The sequence below is a fragment of the Melanotaenia boesemani genome, chromosome 24 (genome assembly GCF_017639745.1).
Source record: "Melanotaenia boesemani isolate fMelBoe1 chromosome 24, fMelBoe1.pri, whole genome shotgun sequence".
In the NCBI taxonomy this organism is placed as follows: Eukaryota; Metazoa; Chordata; class Actinopteri; order Atheriniformes; family Melanotaeniidae; genus Melanotaenia; species Melanotaenia boesemani.
In genome coordinates, this window is record NC_055705.1 from 448,065 (window position 1) to 467,620 (window position 19,556).

Consider the following 19,556-nt stretch of genomic DNA (forward strand, 5'->3'; position numbering starts at 1 on the left):
CACTACACATCCTGAGTTTTCCACATATGGATGGGTTTGTAGGTTTATTTGTGATACCAGAACGTGAAAAGTTATCTCAACAAGCAGACATTACTCCAGTTTAATGAGCGCTTTTACTGCTCTGTGAGGAGGGTTGGTTTAAAAACATCTGATCACTGATCACATTAAATAGAAACATCTGTTTATAACGACTGGTAGCTGATTGATCAGAATATATTTTCTCTAAAGACATCATCATCAAGATTTTCTCCGTTAAAACTGAACATTTCTTCCATCACATTTAACTGCATTCAGGCCATCAGCCCTCGCAAAACAAAGTTTAATGTATCAGGATATGATCAATGTGACTTGGTCTTCATCAAATTTCATGTTTTTGTTCATTAAATAACAGCATGGTTAGAGTTGTGTTTTTCATCTGATGGTGTATTTAACTCATTTTTAGAGCTGGTGAGGAGCAGATAACTTGTCATTATGTCCTGATAAATTCCACATTTGGACTCAAAGAGGCCGGACTGTCTGGTCCACATGACTGTAAAATTCAGGTGTCATGACGTAAAAATGTTTTATTTATTTATTTAATTTATTTAATACGGACAGATACAATAAACATAGATTATTGTGTGAAAATAATCTGATGCATGTATCACAGTGTTTATAGCCATGGCTAATTCGCAACACCTGTCCCTAGAAGGGCTTTAACAGTTTAAATGAAAAGTGAAAATTAACAGTAAATACAATAAAATGTCCTGAGACCAGTTAGCAGTAGTAAAAATCCGTGAGGTATATATATACACACATACTCAAGCTCACACATATGCACACCTCACATACACACACATACACACTTCAAATGACATGGTTACACTGCTGTTGCTCCATGAGCCAGGATTTGGTTTGTTTTTTGAAGGTGGACAGTTTAGTTATTGTCTTTATATTAGCCGACAGAGAGTTCCACAGATTGGCTCCTTTCACAGAAACAACATTCTGGGCAAAAGATGTTTTACAAAATGGAACTTTACCGTCTCCACATGTAGCTGCTCTTGTTGCTCTGGATGTTTCCAGTCTGTTCACAAATTTACAAAGTGGCTGAGGTGCAAGTCCAGTCAAACATTTAAAGAACAACTTTAAATGGCTAAAATGACCAAAATTAATAAAGTTTAAGATTTTGTGTTTACTTAAAATATTGCAGTGATGGAATTGAGTGGGCTTTTCATCTAAAATTTTGAAGGCCCTATTATAAAGCCTGTCAATAGGCTTTAGGGTGGTTTGACTGGTCTGAGACCAAACAGTGGTGCAGTACGACAGATGAGACAGGATCATTGTGTTCAGAAAGACATGAGCACATTCAAATGTGAGACAGCTCCTAATCATTCAGAAACAGTTTATACTGGCCTTCATTTTATTTCAGATGCTTTGGATGTGATATTTAAAGTTTAGCTGAGAATCTAATATGACTCCTAAATATTTTTCTTGCTCGTTCGATGAATTCACCATTCATTTTGATATTTAGGTTATTTGATGTTCGAATTCTTTTTATGGAAAAACAAATAGATTTAGTTTTCTTTATATTTAATGTTAAATATGAGGTTTTTTAGCCATGTTGACACTTTCTCAAGACTTTTAGTCAATGTACTGCCGATAAGAGCAGGAGTTTTTCCAGACACATAAACCACAGTGTCATCGGCGTACATTTGGAGGCAAACTTCAGGACACACATCAGGCAGTTCGTTCACATACAGGCTGAAAAGAATAGGCCCCAGTATGGGTCCCTGAGGGATTCCTGTATTAATTTTACATGGGGCAGATTTTAAATTATCAATGACTGCACATTGTTCTTGAATCTGTAAATATGATTTGAACCATGAGAGTGCCTGGTGTGACATATTGAAGGATGACAGTTTTGAGATAAGATGTCTGTGGTTTACGGTATCGAATGCCCTCTTCAAGTCCAGGAATACTGCACCCACCATGTTTCCTTTATCAAGTGGCTGCACAATATTTTCTAGTAACGTGCAAACAGCTGATTCAGTCAAATGATTCTGTCTAAAACCATACTGTTGTGGGTGTACATAGCGATGTGTTTCTAAGTACTGAGTTTGCTGTACTGAAACTATTTTTTCCAATATTTTTGACATCACTGGAACTAGACTTATTGGTCGATAGTTACTGATGTCTGTGGTATCTCCGGACTTGAAGATGGGTTTAACTAGTGATTTTTTACAAGTATCTGGAAATTTCCCAGTTTTTATAGAAACATTTATAATATGGGTCAAAGGCAAGATAATAATTTGGGCATATTTTTTGAGAAAAACTGCATCTATGTTATACATATCCTTAGGGTGGTATTCAGGTCTGATATAGCTTTCAATACCATTGACTGATCCACTTCTCTGATATTAAAATAATTCTCATCTACTGCTGGTATTATACTTAAATTGTTACTATTGGGCTCGTCATCTGAAAATTTAGAAGCAAGATCCTGTACAGATTTAATGAAAAAATTTTTAAAGAATTAGAAACTTGGATCGGGTCTAATATGTTTTTTTTCTTCTAATTTTAGTTCATATGAATTGTTTCTATTGGTATTAGGTTTAGTCAGACTATTAATTTCTTTCCATATTGCTCTACAATTTCCCTTAGCTTCAGTTAAATTTTCATGTAGTAGTTTGCTTTTGAACTCCATAATTCCTTTACTACTCGATTTCGTAAGCCTTTAAATAATAATAAATCTGTGTCATATCTGGTCTTGAGATAGGTTTTTAGAGCAAAGTCTCGTTTTTTTAATTAGCTGTCGCACTGCATCACTTACCCATGGAAGCTGTACTTTTCTTTGTGGCCTTTTACATAGTTTTAAGAACTTCTCTAAAATATTACTCATAGTTGAGGAAATATATCACAACAGTCATTCACTTGACTATGTTTCAAAACTTCATCCCAATTGTTATTTGTTAGCTTATTCTCAAATTTAGTAGTGTCCTTGCGTGGAATTATTAACTTTAGTACCTTCTGATTATTTTTATATTCAGTTAGATGCTTTTTTGTGAGTTTTCTGGAAATTAATATCATTATCGTTATCGTTATGATCTGATAAACCACACACCAAATTGTATGTTTTTAAGACTCTTTCAGGTTTATTTGAGAACACTAAATCTATTGGGGTCTGTGATGTTTTTGTTAGGCAAGTTGGTCCATTTATAAACTGATGAAAATCATATTTCAGTGTTAATTCTTTAAGTTGTTTCCTACCAGATTTATCCAACCAATTAACATTAAAGTCCCCATAAATAAGCACTTCATCGTTGGATTTAAAACTTTTGAGTATTTTTTCAAAATTTTGATAAAATGTTTTTAAGCAGCTAGATGGTGTGTTATACACTACTAGGATGTTAAACACCATATGTGGGGATAAATCAACATTTACACATACACTTTCAGTTGATAGAGTTTCATCTAATTGGACTTCCTTAGTGTTAAAAGAGTCTTTGATATAAACCAGAACCCCTCCTCCTCTTCCAGTAGCCCTGTCCTTTCTATAGCACTTATACCCAGGAACATCTATCAGTGAGGTAGGAATTCTATTGTGCAGCCGCGTTTCACTTATACACACAAATTCAATATTGGAACCAAGTAAAAGAATTCTGATTTCATCACATTTTGGAACCAGGCTTCTAATATTTAGATGACCACCCACTTGAATAGGAGTAATTCATTATCCATCTGGCCAGTTTGACGTATGTCACCTTTATAAACAGCTGTGAGACGCTACTGTACTGCCATGTTAACGGCTAAGGAGCCCTAGTTTCAAGATGGACATACAGATAGACAACAAACTTAAGTAGAAAAAACGTTTTAGTTTTAGTGAAAATGAACATCATTCAAAATAAAATGCATAGATTTAGTGTAAATCATCTTCACATGCTCTATTGTACGAGATGTATTCATTCTGTTTTTATTCTAGGCTGTATTCCTGACATCGTGTTGATACATGCTGTCCATCTTTGCTGTCCTTTCTGGTCATGGCCACCCTTCCTGAGTCGTTTATTTCATCCCACTATTTTTTTTTTTTTTTTTGAAAATAAAAAAATAATAACCATATATTCAGCTAGAACGGAACACACAAGGTTGGAAAGCAGAGGCGGGTTTGGTTTTGTTTTTCCACTTAAGGAGTTATAGACACAAGAGTGCATCCCCCTTCCTAAAGGGAGGCAGCAGTTCCCTTTTTTTTTTTTTTTTTTTTTTTAACCTGTCTTGTCCAGCATCGTTGCAAACAGAATGAATGTCTGGCTGCCGTCTGGTGCCGGGCAATTTTACTCTATCAAGCAGGGATTTATACTACATGTATAAAGTACCTCTTGATGATATGAAAAACTTTATTAAATCAAACTGTTAATGCTGGACTCGACCGGAGGGGACAGAGAGAGAGAGAGAGAGAGAAAAGAAGGGAGAGAGAAGAGGGAGGGGAGGGAGAGGGACAGAAAGGGTGTGGGGAGTGCAGGTGGGGACTTCAGACATCATACAAAAGACCATGTAATCCATACTACTTACAACATATATAGCTAAGATCATCCTAGCCAGTAGGTCATTACACAACTAGTTGATAATAGTAACAATAATAATAATCACAATAATAATAATAATAATAATAATAATAATAATAATAATAGTAATAATAATAATAATAAGAGTAATAATAATAATAATAATAACAGAAATAATAATAAAATTTTAAGAATAATTATAAGAATAGAGAGAAAAGGTATATTGAAGAGAAAAAAGAAGAAAAAGAAAAAAAAGAAAAAAAAATGATAATAGATATAAGTGAAACTGCTGTATTCAAGAACACGCGCAGAGAAACCTGTGTGGATGTGCTGGAGGACTCGGCTACACGGCGACGCAGAGACTGTGTCAACATACCGAATATACGGAGTGGAGACGTTCAGGAAGGAGTGACCATGCAGAGTGATCATGCAGATGCCACCTCACCTGAACAGAGGCCAGAGTCAGGCCAGCGGTCCCGAGACCCAGGCCACCAGCCCCCCCCTAGGCAACAGACCCCGACCGGTCCACAGAGACGACCACTCGCCCGCCCAGGAAGACAGCAGCAGGAGACCCCAGCAGGAGCCCCCCCGCGGACACAGGGCACCGGCCCCGGCAGGCCGAGGCCAGCAGTCCCCGACCCCCCCTGAGCACCGGCCGCCCGGGACAGACGGGGCAGAGGGCCCGGGCCCAGGAGCACAGGGACACCCCCCACCCCCACAGGCCGAGGGCCAGCACGCCACCCGGAGGGACCCGGCCCGCCCAGACGGCCACCGCCAGAGGCCAGCCCCACACCCCAGTGCCCAGCCGCACACCCCGAGAACTAATCCTGCCCCCCCTAGACCAACACACACACAAACAAACACACACACACACACACTCTCCTTCCACTCCTCCATTCATCCTCCCACGCATACACCATCCTTCCACCATACATTCTCCCACACATACCCCATCCTCCCACACATACATCATCCTTCCACCATTCATCCTCCCACACATACACCATCCTCCCTCTCATACACCATACATCCACCTTCACATACCCCATTCTCCCACACACACACACACACTATCCTTCCACTACCCATCCTCCCACACATACACCATTCTCCTACACATACACCATCCTCCCTCTCATACACCATCCATCCTCCCACACACACACCATCCTTCCACCATTCATCCTCCTACACATACCCCATCCTCCCACACACACACACACTATCCTTCCACTACCCATCCTCACACCATTCTCCTACCCATACACCATCCTCCCTCACATACACCTTCCTCCCACACAAACACCATCCTTTCACCATCATCCTCCCGCCACCTTATGTCCCGGGGGGACAGCCTCAGCCAGGAGGCGAGGAGACATGAGCCAGGCCCCCACCCCCCCACCCCGCCCCAGCCCCCCACTCCCCACCCCCAAAACAGCACCTTCCCCCCAGGGCCAGCAGCCAGAATCCCCCGGGACAGCCCGCCCACGCCCCGGGCCAATGCGACAGGCCACCCGGCCCGCCCCGCCCCGCCCCCGGGCCATCCATGGAGACAGGGGCGCTTAAAGACCCCATCCCCCTTCCCTCCCCCACTAGTGAGGGAATATATTATGTGCTGTTTGCAATTAAAAAAAAAAGAGTTAAAATTGGGGGGCAGTAACTGCATTGAGGAGGGGGTGGGGCCACCTGAGCAGTCCCACCCACCTGACCTCGCATGTTCCGCCCCCCAAAACGTGTTTGTATGTTGCAAATGTTATTTGTGCTCAGTGACTAAGTGGAATTAAAAGCTGGGAGGCATGCTGCCGCTTGGCGAAGCAACGGGGCAACTATGATGACCCCCCTGCCCCGCCCAGCGCAACAAGCACACCTCCCACAGCCCTACCTGTGTATGTAGTGAAGAGTGGGGGAGGGAGGGGTCAGGAGATGTAGGTCCAGAGGGGAGTAAACCTCCCCCCTGGAAGACGACCCGCCAGCGGCTTAGGGCGCCTCCGTCCTCCGCCGGCCCCGAAGGGCATCACAGGCCCGGAGCAGCCACCCAACCCAGGCACGCCACGAACCCCCCCAGGGGCCAGCCACCAGCCCAAGGGGCCACTTTCCTCTTTCTGAGTGGGAGGGGGGCGAGGCGAAGGAAGGGAACCCCAGGCCCACGCCCCCGACACCCGGCCAGGGCGCCCCCCAGAGGACACGTCCTAACCCCTGCAAACACACACACCCTTTTTTTTTTTTTTTTTCCTCCAGCCACTCACACACCCTCTCACACACCTCTATACACAAACACCTCAATACGTGCACATACCTCCACACACACACGTCAGGCACATACCTATAAACAAACACACCGGTGCCTCCATACACACACATGGAAACTTTCATACACACACGCCCACATACACACACACTCTCATACCCCTCCATACACATACACCACTACACACAGACTCACATACATACCTGCATATACACACAAACACCTCCATACATACTCACGCCTCCACCCACACCATCACTCCTCCACACACACATCGACCTCCACATGCACACACTCACATATACACACCTTCACACACACACACATACATCCCACATAGACCTCCACACATACACCCGCACACCCCTCACACACACACACATAGACGCACACACCCAGACCTTCATACACACCTACACACACGTACAGCACACACATCCCTCTACACCCACCCACACACACACATACCTACAGACACACACACACACACACCCACTTATATACACACACACCCCCACCCAGGTTCCGGGGCTGCGACCAAGCACCAGGGCACGGACCAACCCCCGGCACGGCACATCCGGACGGGCCCAGCCCCCCCCAGCAGCGGCAGACCCCCCACCCCCAGGAGCGGGGGGAGACCCGACGCCCCAGAGCCTGGGGCCCCCACCCGGCCCACCCCGGGCCCGACCGGCCACCCGGCCAGGGGCCGACGGACACCGACCCAGGCACCCCGGCAGCCACCCCCCACCGCCACGAGGCAGCCCCACCCCGGGGCCCACCCAATGCCGCCCGCCCAGATCGGAACCCCCAGCCGACCCAACAGTGGAGCAGCCGAGATCCCCACCCAGGAGACAACCGGAGACCCGAAGCCACCAGGGACCCCCCACCCACATCCACCGTCATCCCAGCGAAGCCGCAATCCTCCACCTACATTAAGTGATGTAGCCAGTCACAGGGGACCAGAGGGAATGAAAGTCATCTGATTGGTTCCTGGAGGAGGCAGACATTGTCTCAATGCTGATGTGATCTAACAGGAGATTTCTAAACTGCTGGATAGACAAATTATTCTTATCTTTCCAGTTCACAAGAATAGTTTTCTTTGCAATGCATAAGACTGCGAGGACCAAGTTTATGGAGTGTATTCCTATGTTGGTGTCACCCAGGTCGCCCAGTAGGCAAAGTGTGGGGTTTGCAGAAAAACTGGTTTTAAACCATTTTGAGAGATCTTCACACACCTTAATCCAGAACCTTTGGACAGGTGTGCAGGACCACAGCGCATGGATGTAGCTATCAGAAGTGTTCTCAGAGCAGTGTGGGCAGATATCTGATGGTGAAAGGCCCGTCCTGAACATCCTGTGTCCTGTATAATGAGTTCTATGGAGAATTTTGAATTGTATTAGTTGTATATTTGAATTCTGAGTCATTTTAAACGTGTTTAAACATATTTGTGACCATCTTTTCTGATCAAAGTGATTAGATAAATCATCTTCCCATTTTGAAGTTGGGAGAGATATCCTGTCTTCTAGCTTTGCAAGTAATCTATATATTTTTGATAATAATTTTGGAGTATTAAGATTCAAGAATTCTGCTATTCTGACAGGAAGCTGCAAGTCTAACTGTACAGGGGTATACTTCTTATATATAATTGATTTTAGTTGGTGGTACTCTCAGAATTTATTACTGATGATTCCATACTGTGAGATTATTGTGCTGAAAGATCCCAAGTTTCCATTTTCTATTATCTGTCCTAACTGTTGTATTCCTTTAGTCTTCCATTGAGTGAAGTTTATCATCTTTTTGTTCTGTAGGATGTCAGGGTTGTTCCAGATGGGTGTAAGTCTACATGGAAAGAGGGAAGATCTGGTTATCTTACAGAATTCCCACCAAGCCATTAAGGAAAAACGGATGTTAAGGCTTTTAAAGCACTTATATGGTTTAATGGTTGAGCTGATGAACGGCAGGTCAGAGATGACTAAGTCCTCACACAAAGCCTGCTCCCCATCTAGCCACGGCTCATCCAGATAACTGGGTTTGAGCCACTTTGAGATGTACTGCAGCCTGTTAGCTATAAAGTAGTGATTAAAGTTTGGTAGGTCCAGTCCTCCTCTATCTTTAGTCTGCTGTAAGGTTTTAAGACTGATACGTGATGGCTTGTTTTTCCAAAGAAACTTGGATATGAAAGAGTCCAGAGATTTAAACCAACTGGTGGAGGGTTTAGTGGGTATCATTGAAAATAAGTAATTAACTTTAGGTAGGATCATCATCTTAATGGTGGCAACTCTCCCCATTAGTGAGATGGGTAAGCGCCTCCACCGTAAGAGATCATCTTCTATTGTTTTTAGTAGCTGAACATAGTTTAATTTTGTTAAATCTGATAATCTGGGGGAAATATTTATACCTAAATATCTAATGTTTCCTGTCTGTATTTTGATATTAGGGATGTTTTATAGGTCACAGTTGATGGACATGGCTGTAGTCTTAGCCCAGTTAATAGAATAATCAGATATTGATGAGAACTTATTAATAACCGTGATTGTCTGAGAGAGTGATGTTTGTGAGTTCTGAAGGAAGAGTAATACATCATCTGCATAAAGACTTATTTTATGTTCTATATTTTTGCCCTGGATTCCTTTAATTTCTATATTTTGTCTAATAGCAGCTGCTAACGGCTCTATGAAAATGGCAAAAAGTGAGGGGGAGAGTGGGCAGCCCTGTCTGGTGCCTCTCTGTAAGCGGAAGCTTGGAGAAGTTTGATCGTTGGTTTTCACACATGCATTTGGGTTATTATACAATATTTTAATCCTCTCTATGAAAGAAGGCCCAAACCCAAATTTGTCTAGTGTTGCAAATAGAAACTTCCAGTTTACCCTGTCGAAGGCTTTTTCTGCATCTAGAGAAATGATTGTGGATTCTAGATTATGTAAAGTAGAGTAATCTATGAGGTTAATTAGTCTACGCGTGTTAGTAGATGAATGTCGACCTTTTATAAAACCTGTCTGGTCCGGATGTATTATAAGAGGGGTTATTTTTTCTATCCTTCTGGCAAGAGCTTTACTAATTATTTTCAGGTCTAGATTTATTAAAGATATGGGACGGTAATTGCATGGAAGTGCGGGGTCTTTGCCTGGTTTTAGCAATAGTGTTATATTAGCTAAGTTCATATTTTGCGGTATTTTTTGTTTTTCCTGTATTTCTAACAATATATTATAAAATGTAGGAGCTAGCGTTGTCCAGAATTCCTTGTAAAATTCTGCTGAGTAACCATCTGGACCCGGGGCTTTATTGTTGGGCATATGTTGGAGAGCTTCGTGGAGTTCATCTACAGTAATAGGTGCATCTAAATTTATTTTATTTTCATTTTTTAGTTTTGGTAGATTAATGTTGTTTAAAAATTGTTCAATATGTTCATCTGTTGGATTAATCTGTGATTCATATAATGTTTTATAGAAGCTTCTAAACGTGTCATTTATCTTGTCTGGGTCATGGCTGATGTTTCCGTCTTGATCTTTAACAGAGGAGATTGTTGTTTTCTCCTTGTTTGTTTTTAGTTGATTTGCTAAAAACTTTCCAGATTTGTTACTATGTTCAAAGTTCTCCAAGCAAAGTCTTTGCACTAAAAATTGTGTTTTTTTATCTATAATTTCTTTAAGTTGCAATTTAGTTTTCCTTATATTATTCATTGTGTGCTCTTCAGGGGAAATGCGGTAAGCCTCCTCCAATGATTTAATCCTGAGTTCTAATTCTAAAACTCTTGCTGTTTCCTTCTTCTTCTTATGTGAGGAGAAGGAAATTATTTTCCCTCGCATTACTGCTTTTCCTGCTTCCCAAAGGAGACACGCTGAAGTTTCAGGCATGTCATTTTTTTCTATATAAATTGACCATTCTTTTTTAAAATAATCAATAAACTCAGGATCTTTCAATAAAGAGGTGTTAAATCTCCAGCTTTGACCAATCGGTTTATTATTTTTGTTTCTCAGAGTGAATGAAACTGGTGCGTGATCGCTGATGCTGATTGGATGTATCGGAGTCTCTGAAATGTCGCCCATTAGTGAGTTACTATTTAAAATATAATCTATTCTAGAGAAGGAGTGGTGAACTGAAGAGAAGAAGGTGTATTCTCTTAGTTTAGGATGGTGAGAGCGCCAAGCATCGCAAAGACCAAAATCCTTCATGTACTGTTTGATAGTTTCTGACGACTGCCAGACTCGATGACTGCCTGATGTGCTGCAGCGATCTTGTTCAGTCAAGACTACATTAAAATCACCAGCTAACACTATTCTGTTATCTGAATAATTCTGGAGTGTAGCAAACAGGGAGTGGAAAAAGGAGGGATCATCTACATTGGGACCGTACACATTGGTAATACATAATTTGATATTGCAAATAGATAATAAAGTTATCAGAAATCTGCCTTCCGGATCCACTACTGTGCTATCTATGTCAAAATTTAGTCTCTTATTAATAAGAGTAGCTACTCCTCTCTGCCTAGAATTGTAACAAGCTGAATAAACATGAGGAAACTGAGCTGTTTGAAGAAGATCTATGGTTGAGTTTGTTAGATGAGTCTCTTGTAGTAAGACAATGTCAGCCTGCAGCTCCTGTAATTTATTAAAGATCTTCAACCTCTTCTCCCTGGAACCGGCTCCATGTACATTCCAACAGACGATTTTTAACATGGTTATTGTGAACGGTTTAATGCTTCATGCGTGTTACTGACGCGTGTGTCTTTGTGCGCCCCTCTGCGTGTTCGCGCGTCTTTGCGTGCAGCCTGACTGCGTGTGTTTATCCGTGTGTTAAATATCCGTATATGTACCTTAATGCGTGTTCTCTCATACATAAAACGCGAGTATTTATATGTATCATGTATGGTGCGGCTGTGCGTCCTGACGGTGTTCGACCGGCTGCGTGCGCTGCTAATATTACGAGCTGGATTACAATTAACAGTGAAGGCGTGAAATAGAAAGAGAGTGAAAAGTGAGAGTGGTTGTGTGTAAGAGAAAAACAAAACAGAAAAAAAATACATCAATCTAGGTGTAGAGGCTGTGGTGAGGACGAGCGGTGTGTTCTACTGTCAGTGATCTATAATGGGTTAACTGCTTGGCAAGCAGCTATGCTGTCCACTATACCACCAATGCATATACAGACCCTGCCAGGAGGCAATATGTGGCTCAAGGCATGAGTTATCCGGCCTGGTGAAAATGCAATCCTTAATGCAACCGTGCTATTTAACATCATTGAACCGTCTGGTGTGGCTAAATAAATTCGATTTACCACTCAGTAGCAAACGATGTACTCACATGCAAATCACACGACCCAGCCTTAAGAACCAAGCCCATTGCAAACAGTGACAAAGGAACCTGAGAATGGGACCCATTTCACTGTTTAGCAAGCAGTGATGACTACCAGAAAATCTACCAGGAATGCTGCGTTTGCGGTTTAGTACTTGGGTTCCACACCAGAAAGTCAGATTTTGGTTTCCCAGCTTGGAACCCTTCCATCTTGTCACTCTTCCACTTTAAATAGAATGGAACACACAAGGTTAGAAAGCAGTTGGAGAGAATAGAAGAAAGCAGAGCAAGGCAGAAAAGAATAGAAAATTTAAGAACAGATCATTAAAGAAGCAGGGATCCAGGGAAGAGCACCTACTCAGCACATACAATCCAGCCCTGACCATCCTCCCCATCCCGTTTCACAGCCACTCTGACCTTGTTTGGTGAGGCAGGAAACCAACTCCCAGTGGTGGAGTGAGTCAGTGTTACCTTAAGGACCCTCCAAGTGTAAACGGTCTTTTGAGAATTTAAAAGCAGAAATGCCCCATGAAAAGGTTACAGCTGAGGGAGCCATTGGGATGGGAGTAGCTGTGTACATGCAGAGCATGCTGTGCCGGGTTCGTTGATGTTCTAGTGGCCAGGATTTGGCTTTTTCACTGGCCTAGGTTAAATTGCCTGTCAGGGATCTCTCGCTTGATCCCCGAACACACTCAGGTGTTTTTTATATTCCTGAAAAGGGTGAAGTTTGCCAAGCGTGCACACCGTGCTTGTTTGAGTCAGTGTTTGAGCCTCACAAAATTTGAGTGAGATCACTAACATGCTAACACTGCCAGCATATAGTCAGTGTAAGGCGGGTTTGGTTTTGGTTTTCCACTTAAGGAGTTATAGACACAAAAGTGCATCCCCCTTCCTAACAGGAGGCAGCAGTTCCCTGATTGTCTAGTGGTTAGGATTTTGCGCTCTCACCGCCGCGGCCCGGGTTCGATTCCCGGTCAGGGAATAAATAGATCTTAGGACAGTCGCATCAGACTACAGCCAAAGCCGGATACGCACATAGAGAATGAAGGGCTTCTTCTGCCCCAATTTTGCCCCTTCCCAGCCAAGGATGGCAAACACCTTATAATCTTAAGTCTCATAAGATTTTCATATAAAATAATCGTTTCGTCTGAGGTGTGTTCTGTTAAGCAAATTCGTCCCGACAAAAGCGTTCCGAAAGGGCTCATGGCCGACTAGCGGAAGTATTGAACATATTCAATATTTACAACCAAATATCTCAGCTTGTGTGATGAATGATGCCGACTCCTGAGTTGTGACTTTTCTTAGTCGGGTACATTCTATGGACAGTCTAACCCTCTCCTCAGGATGTTACCAAGGCCCGTACAAATGTACGCATCTTGCATTGGCCAGGAATCGAACCTGGGTCAACTGCTTGGCAAGCAGCTATGCTGTCCACTATACCACCAATGCATGTACAGACCCTGCCAGGAGGCAATATGTGGCTCAAGGCATGAGTTATCCGGCCTGGTGAAAATGCAATCCTTAATGCAACCGTGCTATTTAACATCATTGAACCGTCTGGTGTGGCTAAATAAATTCGATTTACCACTCAGTAGCAAACGATGTACTCACATGCAAATCACACGACCCAGCCTTAAGAACCAAGCCCATTGCAAACAGTGACAAAGGAACCTGAGAATGGGACCCATTTCACTGTTTAGCAAGCAGTGATGACTACCAGAAAATCTACCAGGAATGCTGCGTTTGCGGTTTAGTACTTGGGTTCCACACCAGAAAGTCAGATTTTGGTTTCCCAGCTTGGAACCCTTCCATCTTGTCACTCTTCCACTTTAAGTAGAATGGAACACACAAGGTTAGAAAGCAGTTGGAGAGAATAGAAGAAAGCAGAGCAAGGCAGAAAAGAATAGAAAATTTAAGAACAGATCATTAAAGAAGCAGGGATCCAGGGAAGAGCACCTACTCAGCACATACAATCCAGCCCTGACCATCCTCCCCATCCCGTTTCACAGCCACTCTGACCTTGTTTGGTGAGGCAGGAAACCAACTCCCAGTGGTGGAGTGAGTCAGTGTTACCTTAAGGACCCTCCAAGTGTAAACAGTCTTTTGAGAATTTAAAAGCAGAAATGCCCCATGAAAAGGTTACAGCTGAGGGAGCCATTGGGATGGGAGTAGCTGTGTACATGCAGAGCATGCTGTGCCGGGTTCGTTGATGTTCTAGTGGCCAGGATTTGGCTTTTTCACTGTCGCGGCCTAGGTTAAATTGCCTGTCAGGGATCTCTCGCTTGATCCCCGAACACACTCAGGTGTTTTTTATATTCCTGAAAAGGGTGAAGTTTGCCAAGCGTGCACACCGTGCTTGTTTGAGTCAGTGTTTGAGCCTCACAAAATTTGAGTGAGATCACTAACATGCTAACACTGCCAGCATATAGTCAGTGTAAGGCGGGTTTGGTTTTGGTTTTCCACTTAAGGAGTTATAGACACAAGAGTGCATCCCCCTTCCTAACGGGAGGCAGCAGTTCCCTGATTGTCTAGTGGTTAGGATTCGGCGCTCTCACCGCCGCGGCCCGGGTTCGATTCCCGGTCAGGGAATAAATAGATCTTAGGACAGTCGCTTCAGACTACAGCCAAAGCTGGATATGCACATAGAGAATGAAGGGCTTCTTCTGCCCCAATTTTGCCCCTTCCCAGCCAAGGATGGCAAACACCTTATAATCTCAAGTCTCATAAGATTTTCATATAAAATAATCGTTTCGTCTGAGGTGTGTTCTGTTAAGCAAATTCGTCCCGACAAAAGCGTTCCGAAAGGGCTCATGGCCGACTAGCGGAAGTATTGAACATATTCAATATTTACAACCAAATATCTCAGCTTGTGTGATGAATGACAGCCGACTCCTGAGTTGTGACTTTTCTTAGTCGGGTACATTCTAAGGACAGTCTAACCCTCTCCTCAGGATGTTACCAAGGCCCGTACAAATGTACGCATCTTGCATTGGCCAGGAATCGAACCTGGGTCAACTGCTTGGCAAGCAGCTATGCTGTCCACTATACCACCAATGCATGTACAGACCCTGCCAGGAGGCAATATGTGGCTCAAGGCATGAGTTATCCGGCCTGGTGAAAATGCAATCCTTAATGCAACCGTGCTATTTAACATCATTGAACCGTCTGGTGTGGCTAAATAAATTCGATTTACCACTCAGTAGCAAACGATGTACTCACATGCAAATCACACGACCCAGCCTTAAGAACCAAGCCCATTGCAAACAGTGACAAAGGAACCTGAGAATGGGACCCATTTCACTGTTTAGCAAGCAGTGATGACTACCAGAAAATCTACCAGGAATGCTGCGTTTGCGGTTTAGTACTTGGGTTCCACACCAGAAAGTCAGATTTTGGTTTCCCAGCTTGGAACCCTTCCATCTTGTCACTCTTCCACTTTAAGTAGAATGGAACACACAAGGTTAGAAAGCAGTTGGAGAGAATAGAAGAAAGCAGAGCAAGGCAGAAAAGAATAGAAAATTTAAGAACAGATCATTAAAGAAGCAGGGATCCAGGGAAGAGCACCTACTCAGCACATACAATCCAGCCCTGACCATCCTCCCCATCCCGTTTCACAGCCACTCTGACCTTGTTTGGTGAGGCAGGAAACCAACTCCCAGTGGTGGAGTGAGTCAGTGTTACCTTAAGGACCCTCCAAGTGTAAACAGGTCTTTTGAGAATTTAAAAGCAGAAATGCCCCATGAAAAGGTTACAGCTGAGGGAGCCATTGGGATGGGAGTAGCTGTGTACATGCAGAGCATGCTGTGCCGGGTTCGTTGATGTTCTAGTGGCCAGGATTTGGCTTTTTCACTGTCGCGGCCTAGGTTAAATTGCCTGTCAGGGATCTCTCGCTTGATCCCCGAACACACTCAGGTGTTTTTTATATTCCTGAAAAGGGTGAAGTTTGCCAAGCGTGCACACCGTGCTTGTTTGAGTCAGTGTTTGAGCCTCACAAAATTTGAGTGAGATCACTAACATGCTAACACTGCCAGCATATAGTCAGTGTAAGGCGGGTTTGGTTTTGGTTTTCCACTTAAGGAGTTATAGACACAAGAGTGCATCCCCCTTCCTAACAGGAGGCAGCAGTTCCCTGATTGTCTAGTGGTTAGGATTCGGCGCTCTCACCGCCGCGGCCCGGGTTCGATTCCCGGTCAGGGAATAAATAGATCTTAGGACAGTCGCTTCAGACTACAGCCAAAGCCGGATACGCACATAGAGAATGAAGGGCTTCTTCTGCCCCAATTTTGCCCCTTCCCAGCCAAGGATGGCAAACACCTTATAATCTTAAGTCTCATAAGATTTTCATATAAAATAATCGTTTCGTCTGAGGTGTGTTCTGTTAAGCAAATTCGTCCCGACAAAAGCGTTCCGAAAGGGCTCATGGCCGACTAGCGGAAGTATTGAACATATTCAATATTTACAACCAAGAATCTCAGCTTGTGTGATGAATGACGCCGACTCCTGAGTTGTGACTTTTCTTAGTCGGGTACATTCTAAGGACAGTCTAACCCTCTCCTCAGGATGTTACCAAGGCCCGTACAAATGTATGCATCTTGCATTGGCCAGGAATCGAACCTGGGTCAACTGCTTGGCAAGCAGCTATGCTGTCCACTATACCACCAATGCATGTACAGACCCTGCCAGGAGGCAATATGTGGCTCAAGGCATGAGTTATCCGGCCTGGTGAAAATGCAATCCTTAATGCAACCGTGCTATTTAACATCACTGAACCGTCTGGTGTGGCTAAATAAATTCGATTTACCACTCAGTAGCAAACGATGTACTCACATGCAAATCACACGACCCAGCCTTAAGAACCAAGCCCATTGCAAACAGTGACAAAGGAACCTGAGAATGGGACCCATTTCACTGTTTAGCAAGCAGTGATGACTACCAGAAAATCTACCAGGAATGCTGCGTTTGCGGTTTAGTACTTGGGTTCCACACCAGAAAGTCAGATTTTGGTTTCCCAGCTTGGAACCCTTCCATCTTGTCACTCTTCCACTTTAAATAGAATGGAACACACAAGGTTAGAAAGCAGTTGGAGAGAATAGAAGAAAGCAGAGCAAGGCAGAAAAGAATAGAAAATTTAAGAACAGATCATTAAAGAAGCAGGGATCCAGGGAAGAGCACCTACTCAGCACATACAATCCAGCCCTGACCATCCTCCCCATCCCGTTTCACAGCCACTCTGACTTTGTTTGGTGAGGCAGGAAACCAACTCCCAGTGGTGGAGTGAGTCAGTGTTACCTTAAGGACCCTCCAAGTGTAAACGGTCTTTTGAGAATTTAAAAGCAGAAATGCCCCATGAAAAGGTTACAGCTGAGGGAGCCATTGGGATGGGAGTAGCTGTGTACATGCAGAGCATGCTGTGCCGGGTTCGTTGATGTTCTAGTGGCCAGGATTTGGCTTTTTCACTGTCGCGGCCTAGGTTAAATTGCCTGTCAGGGATCTCTCGCTTGATCCCCGAACACACTCAGGTGTTTTTTATATTCCTGAAAAGGGTGAAGTTTGCCAAGCGTGCACACCGTGCTTGTTTGAGTCAGTGTTTGAGCCTCACAAAATTTGAGTGAGATCACTAACATGCTAACACTGCCAGCATATAGTCAGTGTAAGGCGGGTTTGGTTTTGGTTTTCCACTTAAGGAGTTATAGACACAAGAGTGCATCCCCCTTCCTAACAGGAGGCAGCAGTTCCCTGATTGTCTAGTGGTTAGGATTCGGCGCTCTCACCGCCGCGGCCCGGGTTCGATTCCCGGTCAGGGAATAAATAGATCTTAGGACAGTCGCTTCAGACTACAGCCAAAGCCGGATACGCACATAGAGAATGAAGGGCTTCTTCCGTCCCAATTTTGCCCCTTCCCAGCCAAGGATGGCAAACACCTTATAATCTTAAGTCTCATAAGATTTTCATATAAAATAATCGTTTCGTCTGAGGTGTGTTCTGTTAAGCAAATTCGTCCCGACAAAAGCGTTCCGAAAGGGCTCATGGCCGACTAGCGGAAGTATTGAACATATTCAATATTTACAACCAAGAATCTCAGCTTGTGTGATGAATGACGCTGACTCCTGAGTTGTGACTTTTCTTAGTCGGGTACATTCTAAGGACAGTCTAACCCTCTCCTCAGGATGTTACCAAGGCCCGTACAAATGTATGCATCTTGCATTGGCCAGGAATCGAACCTGGGTCAACTGCTTGGCAAGCAGCTATGCTGTCCACTATACCACCAATGCATGTACAGACCCTGCCAGGAGGCAATATGTGGCTCAAGGCATGAGTTATCCGGCCTGGTGAAAATGCAGTCGTTAATGCAACCGTGCTATTTAACATCACTGAACCGTCTGGTGTGGCTAAATAAATTCGATTTACCACTCAGTAGCAAACGATGTACTCACATGCAAATCACACGACCCAGCCTTAAGAACCAAGCCCATTGCAAACAGTGACAAAGGAACCTGAGAATGGGACCCATTTCACTGTTTAGCAAGCAGTGATGACTACCAGAAAATCTACCAGGAATGCTGCGTTTGCGGTTTAGTACTTGGGTTCCACACCAGAAAGTCAGATTTTGGTTTCCCAGCTTGGAACCCTTCCATCTTGTCACTCTTCCACTTTAAATAGAATGGAACACACAAGGTTAGAAAGCAGTTGGAGAGAATAGAAGAAAGCAGAGCAAGGCAGAAAAGAATAGAAAATTTAAGAACAGATCATTAAAGAAGCAGGGATCCAGGGAAGAGCACCTACTCAGCACATACAATCCAGCCCTGACCATCCTCCCCATCCCGTTTCACAGCCACTCTGACCTTGTTTGGTGAGGCAGGAAACCAACTCCCAGTGGTGGAGTGAGTCAGTGTTACCTTAAGGACCCTTCAAGTGTAAACGGTCTTTTGAGAATTTAAAAGCAGAAATGCCCCATGAAAAGGTTACAGCTGAGGGAGCCATTGGGATGGGAGTAGCTGTGTACATGCAGAGCATGCTGTGCCGGGTTCGTTGATGTTCTAGTGGCCAGGATTTGGCTTTTTCACTGTCGCGGCCTAGGTTAAATTGCCTGTCAGGGATCTCTCGCTTGATCCCCGAACACACTCAGGTGTTTTTTATATTCCTGAAAAGGGTGAAGTTTGCCAAGCGTGCACACCGTGCTTGTTTGAGTCAGTGTTTGAGCCTCACAAAATTTGAGTGAGATCACTAACATGCTAACACTGCCAGCATATAGTCAGTGTAAGGCGGGTTTGGTTTTGGTTTTCCACTTAAGGAGTTATAGACACAAGAGTGCATCCCCCTTCCTAACGGGAGGCAGCAGTTCCCTGCATGTCTAGTGGTTAGGATTCGGCGCTCTCACCGCCGCGGCCCGGGTTCGATTCCCGGTCAGGGAATAAATAGATCTTAGGACAGTCGCTTCAGACTACAGCCAAAGCCGGATACGCACATAGAGAATGAAGGGCT

General features: G+C 44.0%; 8 non-coding genes across 8 annotated transcripts; 4 read left to right on the forward strand and 4 right to left on the reverse strand.

Annotated features, from left to right (window-relative positions):
• Positions 1-12,984: 12,984 nt before the first annotated feature.
• On the forward strand, positions 12,985-13,056 carry trnae-cuc. Its single transcript has one exon. It is a non-coding gene; the product is annotated as a tRNA-Glu (tRNA).
• Positions 13,057-13,451: 395 nt separating this feature from the next.
• On the reverse strand, positions 13,452-13,523 carry trnag-gcc. The gene has a single exon. It is a non-coding gene; the product is annotated as a tRNA-Gly (tRNA).
• Positions 13,524-14,591: 1,068 nt separating this feature from the next.
• Positions 14,592-14,663, forward strand: trnae-cuc. Its single transcript has one exon. It is a non-coding gene; the product is annotated as a tRNA-Glu (tRNA).
• A 396-nt stretch (positions 14,664-15,059) lies between these two features.
• Positions 15,060-15,131, reverse strand: trnag-gcc. The gene has a single exon. It is a non-coding gene; the product is annotated as a tRNA-Gly (tRNA).
• A 1,069-nt stretch (positions 15,132-16,200) lies between these two features.
• Positions 16,201-16,272, forward strand: trnae-cuc. Its single transcript has one exon. It is a non-coding gene; the product is annotated as a tRNA-Glu (tRNA).
• A 395-nt stretch (positions 16,273-16,667) lies between these two features.
• trnag-gcc lies at positions 16,668-16,739 on the reverse strand. The gene has a single exon. It is a non-coding gene; the product is annotated as a tRNA-Gly (tRNA).
• A 1,068-nt stretch (positions 16,740-17,807) lies between these two features.
• Positions 17,808-17,879, forward strand: trnae-cuc. Its single transcript has one exon. It is a non-coding gene; the product is annotated as a tRNA-Glu (tRNA).
• Positions 17,880-18,274: 395 nt separating this feature from the next.
• On the reverse strand, positions 18,275-18,346 carry trnag-gcc. The gene has a single exon. It is a non-coding gene; the product is annotated as a tRNA-Gly (tRNA).
• Between the last annotated feature and the right edge of the window lie 1,210 nt (positions 18,347-19,556).